Here is a 16,614-nt window from a genome sequence, read left to right as displayed (position 1 = left end):
TCCTTCCCAAGATTTTCAAGTGTATATGTAACATACTACATATTTACCTATTGTATTATTTTGTACAGTTGTAAATTACATTAAATAAATAATTAGAAAAAAAAATTGGTATTCTGTATACTTTAGTGTCTAATACCTAAATATAGTAGTTTTTATCATTGACTGAACATCAGGTTTCTCAAAAATTAAATAAAGAATTATGTATACACATACAGGGGAGCGAGATCGCTTAGTGTTAAAGTACTGTTTTATAATGCCAAGGACCGAGAATCGAGGCAGATAATTATTTTCTGTTTCACTGTAGGCTTGAGTAAGCCCTACTGGATAATGGACTACCCGGGGTCTAACCAGCCTTATAAATTGGGTACCATAAATTGAGAAAAAATCAGGAGATTTAGCGTGATTCTGACTCCTTACACAACCGTTGGACTAGCAACAGTACTTCCTTACAAAGTACTGAACCCCTGACCCTCCATGGGGTATAGCGTTACTGATTTATTTTATTTATTTACAAACATAACAGTTATTCCACGTATAATTTATCTCTATTATTATTTCGATTCACGTATCATATTCTTCTGGCTTGTAATTCTTTGCTGGACATGACACGCTTCGTGTAGGTTACCTTCAGTCTCGTATTTCTAGACCTTGCTTTGAGCAGGAAGTTAACCCAACTAAATAAACCTTTCACCGCTTTCCGAGGAATGTCATTGATGTTTTAGCAGTGAAGCTGGCAATGGTAACAAGGTTGGAAGGTAATTATTCATTTATTTTACTGTTTTTATTTCAAACTAATGTTATTCAAAAACTAATAATAATATAGAGATTCGTTACGATATTGTTGATAAAATTCCAAAACCAAAACTTTTTCGAACTAAAATTTCATAAAATAATCATTCGTTTCCATTATACAGGAGATAAAAAGTTAATACCACATAAATATAGATAAAAAATAGGCACATCTCACAGCAGCAGCTAAACTAGACAAACCAAATAGAGATAATACACCACTTTAAGACAGTTCCATTTGCAATTTTCCAATAATATTATAGTAATCGATAAATATCTTCCAATAATATTTCCTGATACACGACAATCATTTCTGCCAACTTAAAATATCTGTAAAAATGAATTTCCACAATTCTAGATTACAACTTCTTACAAAATTATTTTTCCTACTTATATTTAACTATAAATGCTTGTAATATAACAAAATTTGAGCAATTTAATCCTTTTAATTGTACTAGTTTGCATATTTAAAGTATTTGTAATATTTTAGGACTTATTCCCTATAAGTCTAAAATCAGATGGTGCCAGAACCCTACTCTCCTTCTAAGTTAAAATAACGCTAAGGGGTGGGGATTAGGCCAACCCCATTGAAGGAAACTTAACGTTGAAGTTAATAGGGATTTCACATATTAATACAAATATCTGTTAAACTGTTTATTCAATCGCTAATGTGATGTAAATAGAAGTTGTAGTAAATGTTATTTCCAATAATTTGCTATATCTATAATGAAAATCTAAAAAGCCGTTCACAAGAAATTCATGATTCTATCCCTGTTCTATCTAGACTCATTTTAATGTGAATATTAAAGATACCAAAACATATTAACAGTTCTAAAAAGTAAGAAGTGGATATAAAATTTAATTAACTTGGTCAATTTTTTCAATTGATATTTTCTACGAACAGTCAATAAATCAAAATCAATTTCTTTTAAGGAAAACATAAGAATATAAAGTTTGATACAAATACATAATTGTTTCTGATATAATAGAAAAAATTGTTTCTTACAGAAAAAAAGTAAAATTAGCAAGCATTATTTTTTTTTTTTAGAATACTTAATGTTTACGACTAAACTGTAATCGAGAATTGATAGTAATTCGATAACTAATATCAACAACGAACTGTGAGCACGCTTTGAGTTAGTAATTTTTTTTAATCCCTCTGTCAAGCCATTTCTGGCATATGGAGTGCAGCAGAAACTCTCAACTTTTTATTTATTTTTTTGACCTCCTACCTGGTCATTTCTGACATACTGGGGGTTATCTAGAGGTAGCCAACCTGTTCTAATCATAGTGTGGGGTCTAGTTTTCATATCATGGGACCGACGCAGAATTTAAAAAAAATCGACCCCACAGTCTGGATTCGAACCGGCACCGCTGCAGTCATAAGGCAGTAAGTTCTACAACTACAAACAGCCCAACAACTCTCAATTGTAAAATATGGCGTACCGTATGCCACGCCTACGGAAGGAATATATCCCCTCTTCTAGCGTCAGTCACCCTGGAAACGTACCTCCTCCATTATACTCCTTGCTACAAGTCTAAAAATACGGATGCCATTTAAAAAAAATTGCGATATTAACCAAATCTTCTACGTAATATCTACATTATACTTAAGTGGCAAAAATAATATAATTATTTCATGACTAACTAACAATTTTACTAAACTATGCATCGCATCGTTAATTCTTTTTACGATTGCCTTGTTTAAAAAATGAATAAATTATTATACTTCACAGTACTAAGGAAAAGCGACTGGTAAAAAAACTCTGCAGGTAATAAAATCATTTTCTCTTATCTATGATTGAAAAGAACTAATCTCTTCTTATATAAAAGATTTTCTTTAATCGACACCTCTCAACAACGTTTATAAAAAAACGTTAGTAATCGATAAAGTAATCCTTTATATTTTATGATCTAGATCATTTACTTATATAATTTATTTGTATTTTAAACATTATTTCGAACAGTACTGAAACTCATTTTAAATATATTCGCTGTTTTTCGTAAACATTTATATTCCTTTAGAATATAATTTTTTTAAAGAAACTCTATGTTAGTTATAATTTTATGGCAAATATGGAACGAACACAGAATTTTATTGTTATCATTGTACGTTGTTAATCCTCATTGTTTAATTATTGACAGAAAAACTAATTTGTTTTGGCGGAAGCCAATGGTAAACATTTAAAACTGTGCCATTATTTTTTTTATGATTACTTCAAACTCATCTTTGAATTCCAATTGCTTATAAAATTTAGTTTTTAAGGGCCACTTATGAAGTAAATATTAGTCCAGGAAAATGTCTTAATCCTATGGAGATTTATAGGAAAAGGGAAGTTTGTCAATTCTTTTTGGACCCATTCTAAGCAATGTGGTGAAGAATTGGATTTTTTTTTTTTAGGACATTCCTGATAAATTGTGTGGTTCATTTAATGGTCAATATGATAAATTAATTATTGATAGAATACTTTTTTATTTTTTTAAGAATTTTAGCACCTGCTTAAAAATATATAAATTTTATTCTCATTAGTTAATTTAATTTTTTTGTTAAATGTAACCTTTATTTATATTTTTTTTTTCATTTCATTTGCCATTTAAAACAGTGGCCTTCTATATTCAATTACATTACCACAAAAGTTTTACGTTACGTTGGAAAGTATAGAGTCGTGAGACTAAGTCTTCTGATATATAGTATTCAAGTTTTATAAAAAGTTAATTGGTAAAGGATTGCATGAGCGAAAAATTCCAGAGTTATGCTGGGAAGAAGAAACTGCTTCACAAAAGAACAAGCTAGTTGAGACGAAATCCTTATGATATAAAAAAGATCATTTTACGAGAAAACTATTAAAAACTTAAGGAATTCCGGGATGTTTTAATCAAGTATGTTGAAGAATATTGTATTATTCATTATACAATTATATTAAAAAAAATATAATTGTATAATGAATATTGTATTATTCATTATACAATTATATTAAAAAAAATATAAACTGAATTCTAATTACTATTAAATTAATTTTTCTATTGTATCAATATTTTAAAGTGATTGTTAATGTTTGTCATTAATTTGTTTATGTTGCTGGTTTGATTTAATAACACACATTCAGATGTGTAGAAAAAAAAAAGTTTTGATTTCATTTTGAAGCACAAGTATTCCACTCTTGCAAAGATGGTACCGTGGACTACGGTTACTTTTACTTTCATTCAGTTATATGGAATATATGTGGTAAGGGGAAGTATTCGTACGAAACTGGAATTACACGGTTAAGGCCGGTATATAACTGGGATCCTTAAAAAGCAGAAATGAGAGATTTTAAAGGAAAGTCCTTCGTAAAATTACAGAAGTGATCTGGGATCAGAGCTTTTCTTCTTAATACGTGAAGAACTAACAGTTAACTGCTTGCTGAGAATGGTAAGTCAATATCTCATGATATGAAGGTAAGGAGGTAAAGATGGGCGGGGGATGTGGCTCGAAGCAATCCATCAGGACGCCTCAACACTACAATAAATGCCAGTATAGTAGGCAGAATTAATAAAAATGTGAAAGACCTGTGTGCAGCAAACTGGAGTAGTCTAAAATAGTCAGGCGTGGAAAAGGCTGGTTTGGGCCTCGAAAAATCTACAAGGTCTATTGAACCAAAAGAAAAAAGAGAAGTCTAGAAGCGCCACTTTCTAGAATCGATTTTCACATTTTTTTTTTCGATTTCATTTTTAAAAAAAAAAGTACCAAGTAATTTGATTAAACTTGATATGACAATGCACCATTACGTTTTCTATATCAGTTTAATTTATGGTCATTGAAGTGGCTTAAACGGTAGAACGCCTGCCGTATTTCTAACAAGTTGCCTCTGAAAAATAATGGAACGAATGGTTAACAAGCGCTTGGTATGGATCCTTGAACGAAATGATATTCTCCAGAGCTATCAATGCGGGTTTCGTAGAGGGAGGTCCACTATCGACCACTTAGTTCAATTGGAAGCTGAACTACAATATACTTTCATAGAGAGGCAGCAAGCAGTTGTAATTTTCTTCGACATGGTTAAAGCATTCGACTGTACGAGCAAAAATACTATTATAAAAAACTTATATCCTTAAATTTTACGGGTAATCTCATAACATTCATCAAGCAATTCTTATCCCTACGGACATTCAAAATCAGAATAGGAAATCATCTCTCTGGTAATTTAGAACAAAAAATTGGAGTACCACAAGGATGTGTTCTCAGCACAACTTTGTTTGTCCTGGCCATTAATGACTTGGGAATAAACATGCCGAGAGGATATGTTATATCCTTGAATAAACGATATAAACCAAATAAAAATCAAACTACAAGAAGCTCTTAACAAAGCTCTTAAAAAACTGGTCAAACAGCTCAGGTCTTACTTACTTTCTCAACCGAAAAAAACTAAATGTCTTCATTTCAGCAGAAAAGAATAACACCTCCATCCCCAGAACTCACCCTAGGAGATTCTCCGTTACCGTATGTCGAACATTGTAGTTTTTTAGGCCTCATATTCGATAGGCGTCTTTCTTGGAACCACCACATCAGTACACTTAGAAACAGATGCATAGATAAAATTAAAATCTTAAAAGTCCTTGGCAAAACATCATGGGGAGCTGATAGATCAATGATGTTGAAAATATACATAGCCTTAATCCGCTCCAAACTTGATTATGGAAGTTTTGTGTATGGCTCAGCTCGCTTCCAAAGCCTAGCCAAGCTCGATGCCTTTAGGACCAGTCCAATTTTAAGTTTATGTGCTGAATCTGGGATACCACCCCTACTATTTAGACAACTATTAGCTACAAATTATTTTTCCCGGCTATACCTGCAACCCTCGCATCCAACTTATAAGTACATTTTCAATCCTAAATTCTCTAGACAGTTCCAGCAGAAGATAAATACAACACTACCCCTCGCTGAACGATTATCGGCCACTGTCACAGAATTAAAAGCAATAGCCATCAACATACCACAAAATAACACATCCCCTTGGACTTACCTACGTCCAAAAGTAAATTTCCAACTATCCAAATACCGTCAATATTGTCTTACCATGTGATTACTAAGAATACTAATTGTTTTTATTTAAAGTCCTATACCACACTTTGGAACTAACTTATTTATTTTCCCTTATTATTATTATATTCCCTCTTATTATATCCCTTTTTAACTTATTTATTTGTGTGGGTGACATGAAAAATTAATTCACAAAACCCTTTGTTACTGCTATTAATTATTAAGTTAAATATATCTGATTTACTAATATAATATACCTTAACTTTATCCGTTGTACACTTTTGTTTATAAATTTCAAATATTTATGGATATAATATATTTTCACATGGTCTTTATTTATAAAATAATATCATAAATAATATTTTGATTTATATCTAGATATTTCAACGATATTCCTCGCCGTGTTTTGTAAGTCAGAATTCAAGAATATATTTGAAGGTCTCATTACGCCTATAATTTGTACATTGAAAAGTTTCAGTTATGTCTATTCTGTGGAGGTTGTTATAGGAAATTCCTCAATTCGTCTTAAGTCTAATATACGTTTTTTTTTATGTTTGCTTGTGAGAACCATAGTTTTCGAATGATATGAAGATGATAATCGGGTAGGTTTCTCCTGATATTGTTTTATAAGTTTTCTATCAGATATAATATAATAATTTTAGTTGTCGCTTTGAATTAAGCAAAACAACGTAACTTACTCAGATAAAAAAAAAATTATTCCTTTTCTGTAGGGAATCAGAACATGACCCAAATAAACTTTTATGTTGTATTATATTATTATATATCTTATTAATATTTATAATTCCAGAAAGATTTTTTTTTTTTCGATTTTCCCAGAAAACATAATTTCACATCACATAATTATTTTACACGACTGTTAACGAATCTAAGCTTTATTGAGTTACAGAAATCAACTTAATTAACGTGAGCTCTTAGAGTTTATCAAAGACGTTTTTCTACAAGATGGAATCAGTAGTATAATGGGAGTCTGATAAAAAATTACGAATAATTCATGACCCCTCCTCCCCCCCAAAAAAAATATCTGCTTGAAAGCCTTATTTTTTTAATATATATTTTTTTCATAGCATAGAAAATTACATCAAATATGGTTCGACCAGCTAAAATAACACATAAAAATGATAAACATAAGTGAAATATATAAACTACAATTTTTATTACTAAGGCGTGATGGAGGCTACTACAATTTATAAGCTATATCAGTACAATATGAATTAATCTCTAGTGATAAAATTAATAATTCAATAAACAAATACTAAAATGAAAATAAAGTAAAAAAAAAATTAAATAATAATTATTAAAAAAATAAAATTAAAATAATAATAAAAATAAATGAAAGGACATTGAAGTGAATAATAATGCTACAAATTTAAAATTAGTAAATTAATTATTATAATGAGAATAAAACAAGATAATACAAGAATACGATAAAAATAAGGATCTAGTAATATCTAAATAAATAATAAATAAAATAAAAAATCGTGCATTCCACATGTATTTTTTGGTTTCAGCCGTGATAATCGTAGTTTTTACATAATTACATAATAAATTTTGAGAAGGTCCATAACGTTGGAAATGCGACAATATAACACAAAAAAGCAATCCTTCTCCGCCAGATCCGCCCCGCTAAGACCCCCGGAGAGCGACAATCCAACATCTTATAAAGCACACACATATATATATATTTTTTATTTTAATCGTAATCTATTGAATAATTATGTGGAGTTGAGAAAAAATAGACAGATATGTGATGAATCAAAGTCAGTCATTGGGAATCATAGAAGTAAGAATCTAAATATTAGTTAAATATTTATTTTTTAGTTTTATTTGTGGTTATTTAAATAGTTTTTACAATAACTTGTCCTTGAATCACATTTTATCTTGTTTTTTACACTGAAATAAGGAATTACCTAACTTGAATATAATTTTTTTTAGTTATTGCATTATATTTAAAAAAACGTGATTTACTCGAATAATAAAAAAAATTACTGCTTACCTATACGGAATCAGACCATAGCACAAATGAATTTTTCTCTAGTACTTGAGAATTTATTTTATTTTTTTTTTAGTACTAATTACATATTGTTTGGGGGCCATATTTATTTTCATATAAAATTACTCTTTGCAACCAAACTTCACCGATTTTCTCACCACACTAACGTAATCTTTGAATATGATAATATTATCGTTCGCAATGCAGTCATATTTTCAGTTATCATTCTTCCTCCCTGTGATCTACTGTCTTTTAACTGTCACGATTCATTGTCACAATCCATAAACTAAATACTGCTCGGGAAAATGCGACTAGATATTTCAAGGTTTTGGCTCAAAGGAGTTTTACTAACGAATAAAACAAGCGTGATTTCCTTAGCAAAGTCAGTTATTTATCAGACCGATAAATATGAACTTTTGATATTTTTTTTATTATTGCTTGAGATGATAAACTTATTATTGAGGTTTGATAATTTTTAAGTTTTTGAACTTATAGCAGCGGCCTAAGACCCTTTGCACTTGATCTTCAAATGCCCTCTGTTGAGGGAGCATTGAAGTACAGAGGGCTCACAAAATAGGTAAGTTGTTTTAGTCCATTATAGATTTTAGTAAACATAGGCAGCCTGATTCTTTTATCTGTGTATGTATAAAAAGATATTCTAGTATATTTCATATAAACTAGAAATTGAACATTAAAATTATGAAAATATTACAGTAATAAGTTGAGAAATATAAATAATGTAAATTACTATATTTTTAAATAAAACTTAAAAATAATAGTTTTTAACTCGCACAATGACATGAAAAAGACAAAAAAATAGTAAATATTTACAAACGTCAAAATAAAAAATAAAAAAAACTTTTATTATAATCTTTACTATTTTTTTTATTACTTCCTCTATATTTTTCTTAAATTATTTTTATCATTATAAGTCAGTTTTATTAAATTATTAATTATATAATTTATTTGATTAAAAAAAAAATTCTGATTTATCATATATTCGAATAATTTACAGGAATTTCGCATTCTTTACACAACTTACATATATACTCCCAAGATGTGATAATATTTTTTACTTTCATATCATAAAGGTACATCATCCTATTTTAGACAAGATCAATTTGATTTAGTAACGAGGTAGGAGTGTATTTGAATGACCTCCATGAGCAACCCGAGTTTATACAATCCAGTTGTGGGCGAATACACAACAATGTTTACAGACTAATAAAACTACAAGTAGAAGATGGTAACACAAAACAACACCTAAAACATTCTAGATATGTGTGATAAAACTTGAAAACATAAAAATCTGAAACATAAACATGACGAATGTAGGTTACTTAGCAGGAAACAATTTAACTCAATTAAAAGTGTAATATAATGAATTGTGGCAATCTGATTTACTAGAAAAAAAAAAATAAAAAAATGGTAATGTAAATAACTTCTAATTTGGCATGTATTATACTTTCTTCTTTTTTCATTTACTAGCTTATGTTTTAATATATTATGTATCGTCTCAATTAAATAAGTTTTATGTGTACTGGTATCGGTGTGAAATATATTTGCAGGTTCACCATCCATAATTTCTATAATGTTAGGAATTTTTATTTGATTTTATTTGATTTATGGGGATCATAACAGTGGCATGTTGTCTATATTTTGAGGGTTCTGTTGATTTTATAACCTTCTACATTTCTTCTCCAGCAAACCTAACTCAGGAATTTTCATCTTAATAGGGTAATTTTTTTAAAGATTTCTGTAGTAAATCAAATTTTAAGGCAAATTCTGATACTTTTTACATTTGACACAATAAACCATAAACAATTTTTCACTCATTTTGACTATTTGAATGCTAATGATGTTGAAAATAAAAAAAAAATCTCGATAGCAGTATTCTTTCAGAATTCTATTTCCTGTAAAAACTATCATCATAATCGAGTAATTTCTTAAATGAGATTTTATTGTCGTAACACATTCTATTGTCCTCGGCTGGTTGAGAAAACTCAAATTATGATGAGGGGAAATTGGATTGTAAAAATATTTTTTTCTATATACTATTGCTATTTCTACACTTAAACGCGAATCATAAAAAAAGTAAATACCTTTTTTTAAAAAAATTTTTGACAAATCATGACTTTCAGTATTCATGGTTAAAAACTTTTCCAGTTCGACTTGGTCTTGAAATCAGATTTACTACTAAAATTCATAAAAAAAAATTACCCCATTACATTAGAAATTGTAGAGTTAGGTACTCTGGAAAAGAATTAGAGGCGAGAAAATCAACAATACCTTCAAAGGATAGATCGCGTGCTAATGTTATGACTTTTAGTTAAAAGTAAAAATTTTACAAAAATTATAAAGATTAGGGAGAGGAAGAGGAGAAAGTGTATAGTGACACTTTTTTTACATGTAATTATTAAAATAACCAAACAGTTTTTTTTTAAGTTAAAAAAAAGTTTCTTTGCTTTTAGCATAAATTATTCTCGACCTACAGGCTAACATTTATTACTTATTTATTTATAAAAATGTAATACACCATTTCTAACAAAGTTTATTGTTAATATGTGAAGTTTTATATGAGATGAATTTGTTATCCGTCAAATATTTTGAATTGTTGAGTTTACTATACTAATTTTGTTTCATAATAGTTTCACCGAATGCATATGATTGTATCTCCAATTTAACTTCTAATTTAAAATAAGAATAACTCTTAGTGGAAATTTACTTTAAACTCGAAGTAGAAACTGTTAAAAAAAAAAAATAATTATTTTTGCTTTTATATTTTATTTAAATAGCCACTTTGAAAAGTATAGTTTTCTGTTAATTTTAATCCTCTTCAGAACCTCTAAGAGGGTTTAACATGGAGGAATAGTCCACCCAAAAAAGGTGAAAAGTCACCTCTGTTACAGAAAGGGCTTTAGTTATTCTGGTACCAGAACTTAGTATGATTGGGAAGTGTGCATGAGTAAAGTCTAGAATGTACCAATTTAGAAAATGTTTTCCAAAATTCTCTTAATTTTTTCATTACATTCTGATATCGCTTCAGAAACAAGAAATGAAAGCTGTACTATTTGAGGAGTTTAGTAAAAATATATTATAGAAAATGATCATTTCCATGGTCAGAGATGAAATGAAATAATCTTTATTCTAGAACATATATGTATATATAGTTGACCGTAAAAATTGATATATAAGAAGATGATCAGGGTTGCGGTCAAAAGAGAAACAAAAATAGTTTACATCTATTTATTTTCCGACGTTTCGCTCCACTTTGCAGGGCTTCATCAGAGCTGTTCAAAGCAATCGGTTGAACAGCAGTTCAAGCAGTTCAGTGCTGTTCAACCGATTGCTTTGAACAGCCCTGCAAAGTGGGGCGAAACGTCGGAAAATAAATAGTTGTAAACTATTTTTGTTTCTATGAATATATAGTTGACCGTAAAAATTGATATATAGGAAGATGGTCAGGGTTGCGGTCAATAGTGAAACAAAAATAGTTTACAACTATTTATTTTCCGACGTTTCGCCCCACTTTGCAGGGCTTCATCAGGGCTGTTCAAATGAATAAGTTGAACATTTTTAATTCCTTATCCCGTCTCCATTTGCCAAGCTTTATTCCCTAATTTCATTTATTTCTCCATTTCCTCAATGATTATTCTTCTGCTTACATTTTAAGAATAAATAAGTATTATTGTTTTGTTAGCAATTTCATTAATTAAATTATAATGAAGGAAGATAAATGTATCTATCTAAATTGTATACTTTTGTTATTATTAAAGACCTGAATGTTCTAGAATAAATATATAAGTAGATGGTCAGGGTTGCGGTCAATAGTGAAACAAAAATAGTTTACAACTATTTATTTTCCAACATTTCGCCCCACTTTGCAGGGCTTCATCAGGGCTGTCCAAAAGAATAAGTTGAACAACATTTTTTTGTTTTTACATTTTTGTTGCCTAAAGATTGGAAAAGGAGGTATGGTCTTTGGAAATGAAGCTAAACTGATTCTTGGTAATAATCTTATGAAGCAATTAAGCAATCTTATGAAAGTCAACAGTAATACAATAAAAAAAAATATGTAGCAGATGATAGACATAGTTGATAAAAGTTTTCATCAAACTTTGGTCTGGCAAATTGTTAATTATAACTAATTGTGCAAAGAAAAACAAAATAAATTTAGGAAAAAAATTTGCCATATAATAAAAAAACACCTGTGACAGTTTTTATAACATAATAGTTTTTAATTCACTATCTAAAAAATATTGAAATTAACAAGTATTGCTTAATATGGTAAGCAAATGGGAAACAATTTATTTTAATCTGTGGGACAAATAAATTATCGTTTTCGAAGTAATTCACCCAATAGAATTCTGACTTCTGTTCTTACTTAAGCATTAACTAAATCATAAACTGAATTGACATTTTTATTTAAAATTATTGTTCTTAGGTTTTCTAAAAGCATCTATGAGAACCGTTAATGATGTCTGCGTGTTATCTGATGTTGGGGAACCTTATCAGGTGACTAGAATTGTTCACAAAAGTGCTATGTCTCTCAGAATATTTGGCACTCATGTTTTAATGATGTTAAGAGGAACACTAATCTCCAGACTTAAGAAGCTGATAAAAAGCAACATTTAAAACAATATTATTTAAAGTTGTTCATTTATATGTTCATATTCCATGATCATACAGAACGGCCCAACAGAAAAAAAGGAATTAAAATATAAAAATTGATGCATCATAGAAAAATAATATTTTTCTAGTTTATCGATAACATCTATTCCATTACCTAACTTTCATTATCTAACTACACTCATCCCTAAGTGATGATTTTTTATATAATCAATCAATGAGTAATCCATCTCATAAATCATTTCTTATTAGATAAAGTCTGGAAATAGGCTTAGTGGGATAAATTATACTTATTTATTGCCGAGTGTTGAGCAGCATCAGTCAGGTAAAATTTATGGAAAACAAAATAAACAAATCTTTTTTTTTTTTAGAGAGACTTTGTATGCTCTCTTCAGGACCTTGATATAAATTTGAAACAAAACTGATATAAATAATAAAATATAAAAATTAAATAAAAATATAAATCTTTAAATATTCTATAAATAAAGTCTAACCCTTGACTTACATTGTAAGTCAAGTCCGGGTAGGATTTTTCCCAGCAAGAACTGAGTAAGTGCGAAATTCTGAAATAGTAGTAATAAAATAATTCAATATGATAGAATAATAATAAAAGTACCATCTGGAATGTGTAGTGGTAATGGCAATGATAATATCAAGGAATGGGTTGATGCCAAAGTCAACGGTAACAGGCATGGATGGATTACAATTGCCTTTTCTTGTGGTAAGAGAGGCTCAATAAATTCTTCATAATTTATATTGTGATATTATATAACCTATAACATATATAACACCACATAATAGGTGGTTGGACCTGTCTTCCATTCTAGTTCTGAACCCGCACATACAATTTTTCTAGATTTTGACTTTTGTTAAGTTTTTCATTTTCAAAAATTAGGATATGAAAAGCAGGCTATTTAAATTCCCAAATTTAAATTATTTTACTTTATTAAATTATTTTATTTATTAAACTTAAATTACATTATAAACAAAAATCTTGAGGATTTGGCCTTTGATTTTTGGCCATTTTCATAACTTATATCTGTGAATATGATCAAAGCGTTAATAATAACTTATTCTAATCTTGGAACTGTATGTTTATATATCTATTTAAATTATCCTCTAAATCAGGGCACCCACTACAATGACCTCCACTCTACTCTTCTCTCGGTTTTCTTCATCTATTAAATGCATTTAAAAGGCTGGAGTGCTGTGTTGTGGGCCAATCTGATCACAGTGGAAAGGCTGTTATTTCCTTTTTTTTTACAAATACGGTTCAACAAGGTGTAAAAGCATTCCTATTTAAAAAACTATAATTTATCTCCTTTATAAAATTCAGATAAAATGCTTTATTTACTACAATACACAAAAAGGCCATTGTAGTTTAAAAAATATATAAAATTTATTAATATTGCCAAATTTTTGCCCATTCAGGCATCATCAGAGCATTACTGCACATACAAAAATAATTACTGTCCATCTCCAAACACCTTGTACCTTGTTATGGTAACTAGGTGTTTGGAGCTGGACAAAAAATTAACAAGATTAATAAATTATATATTTTATGGAGACTACGATAGCTTTTTTGTGTATTTAAACTCATAAATAGTCTCTGCCCTTCAGTATCCTGTTTTGACAAATTTATTTACTAAGCCATGTTGTTCCAATATAATAGTAGGTTGCTATACTAAATACATAACACAATATATATATATATATATTGTAAACTAACTAAAAAGTTTTAAATTTATATTTGAGTAAATCATGTTGGTTACAAAATTATTATTTAAAATAATGGGAACTGTACGCTGTTAAACATAAAGTGTTTAATTTATAATATAATGATACACTGTTTTACGTGTAGACCTAAAAATGCTTTTTAGACATAATTAGAAACTAGGAGTTAGCATGCAGATAGGAGAGTAGCTATTAAATTAAATTTAAGAGGAATAGCATTAGAATTGGAAAATTCTGTGACATGGACCCTAGGCCAGAAGATGTGCTGAAATGTTTGCTAATAAAAAACAATTGTTTAAGAATATAACATGTTTTTGCAAAGAACTATATAATTTAAGATCTTAAGCAATTCTTTTTTCTCCCAAATAATTTTCACTTGTTTAAATACTTCTACATGCGATTAATTTTTTTTTTTAATGTGGATTCTACAAAAATTTTATCTTTAACTACATACAATATATTATTTTTTTTTTAATATTTCCTGCATCCGAGGTTTACTTGTTCGGACAAATTATCGATTTATTGATTCATTCAAATATAAATATAAAAGTTTCAAGAATAAAGTAGTCCTATAAAATAAATCACTATATTTAAACATTTTAATTACAAATTTTTCGTGAACTTCTTCCGATTTATCTCATTAATCTCCATTATGAAAAATTGTTAACTATTGTTGTTAAATAGCTGTAGACAATTACTGTATTGTTAAGAGTACAAATTTCAACTGATAATTCAACCTTATGGTGTAACAATATTTTTATCTCAATCTAACTAGACAGACTTCATCTTAGATAAATTTGTTTAATTACAGATATCATGTAACATTCTTTTATGAAATTTATATGTGATGAAAAAAAGGTAACCTTTATTCACTTATCATAAGTATGGCTTAATAGATCTTTTTCCAATTACTATCTTCAGGTTTCAACTTCATCCCTTCCCCTCTTGTATTATAAATCTTGGCATCTTCTGTCTTCATCCTTCAGTTGAGCTGTGACATTACCTCAGACGACTAATAAAATATCTGATTAAACATCTGTAACTAGCCCAGTACATTCTATTCTTTCTCTTCAAGGTTTATATTTCATACTGACAGTGATGCAGTAAGCAGTAAAAACATTGGTAAATACATATATTTTTAATCGCTAATTAAATTTATGTATGTTAACGCAAGAATGAACAATTCATTAATACCTAGAAGATTAGTAAAGAATAACAATTCTTAAAATTAATTTAATTGTTTTATAAAAGTATCGTTTTAATCGTGATTAAAAATAAATAATTACTGTTCTATAAATAGGTAATAGATCATAACTTTAATTTTTATTTTCAAATAAACCAAAATTAATCTTATGCTATTTTTTACTAAATAATTTTTTTTTCTAAAGATTTTATGAAAATTAAACACTAATGAAAAAAATTAAATCTAATCAATAACTTTTTAAGAGATGTTCATTCTCTCTTAATAAAAGAATCTTTTGATTCTGAACAAGTAATAATGAATTGTCAAAAATTCTTAATCTTAAAAACCTTTATTAAATTTATTATCACATTTACCTGACATAGAAATATAATAAAGAATTTTTTTTTTATCAGAAATAATATTGGTCACACAATAATATTCATTTATCCTTATGAAAAATAACTCTCATTTAATAATTGTAATTTTTTTTTACTCATAATTATTTTTTTAACTTTGAAAAAAATTTTCTTTTAAATAATTCTACAGCATTCATAAAAAGATAACTGTTGTTACCAGATATTTTATAAAACTTTAATTTAAAATAATTATAACATTTAAATTTAAGAAAAAGTAATTGTTTCTGTCAGCTCATGATTTAACTAACCACAAATTTAGCAGAAAATAATAGCTGTATTTATCACCCAATTAAAAGTTAATAACTCAGTAATTTTTTTTTAAATATTAAGAGCTATAAAAATAATAGCTTAAGAAAATTGAGATTAAACAAATATGTACTCATCTTTACTTTGTTATTAAAATTGTATTCTAATTTAAACATTATTTTTTTCGCTGAAATTGTGTATAATCATAAAAAAGTAAATAAAACAAAATTAGTTCTCTGTGATTCACAGAAGATAACTAAAGGCTTAAATAGTTCAATTACTTTTAATTAAGTTGACAACTTTCATATTGCCTCATGCTAAATAATTACTTCTTTATTCTTTGTTTAATAACATTTCCACTATTTATAGAAGCGCATATGGGAAAATCATTTTATATCAACGTATTTTATGTGTTTATCCTTTTTATATTTACAATAACCCATCCAATGGTATGAAATATCAATAATTTATTATTTTATATAATATTATGTACAAATAGAAATATTCATTACTTATGAGTAAAGTGAGTAAACTAATTTTAATTAGGCAATGGAGAAAAAAATTCAGCTACTCTTTTAAATTAGTT

General features: G+C 28.2%; 1 protein-coding gene across 4 annotated transcripts in view; it reads left to right on the top strand.

Annotated features, from left to right (window-relative positions):
* Positions 1-16,614, top strand: part of LOC106687440 (uncharacterized transporter YutK) — a 73,603-nt gene that overhangs the window by 14,563 nt on the left and 42,426 nt on the right. Inside the window, exon 1 of one of the 4 annotated variants that reach the window (XM_014431441.3) lies at positions 8,287-8,397. The exons of 2 other annotated variants lie outside the window; for them this stretch is intronic. The gene's annotated coding sequence lies outside the window, so the exon portion shown is untranslated. Of the gene's footprint in view, positions 1-8,286; positions 8,398-15,088; positions 15,306-16,614 lie in introns of those variants that run through there. One more of the 4 variants, XM_014431365.3, reaches the window with a different exon arrangement.

This window comes from Halyomorpha halys, unplaced genomic scaffold, assembly GCF_000696795.3.
Source record: "Halyomorpha halys isolate HHAL.00 unplaced genomic scaffold, Hhal_1.1 Scaffold4.1, whole genome shotgun sequence".
In the NCBI taxonomy this organism is placed as follows: Eukaryota; Metazoa; Arthropoda; class Insecta; order Hemiptera; family Pentatomidae; genus Halyomorpha; species Halyomorpha halys.
This window is presented reverse-complemented; position numbering and strand designations above follow the sequence as displayed.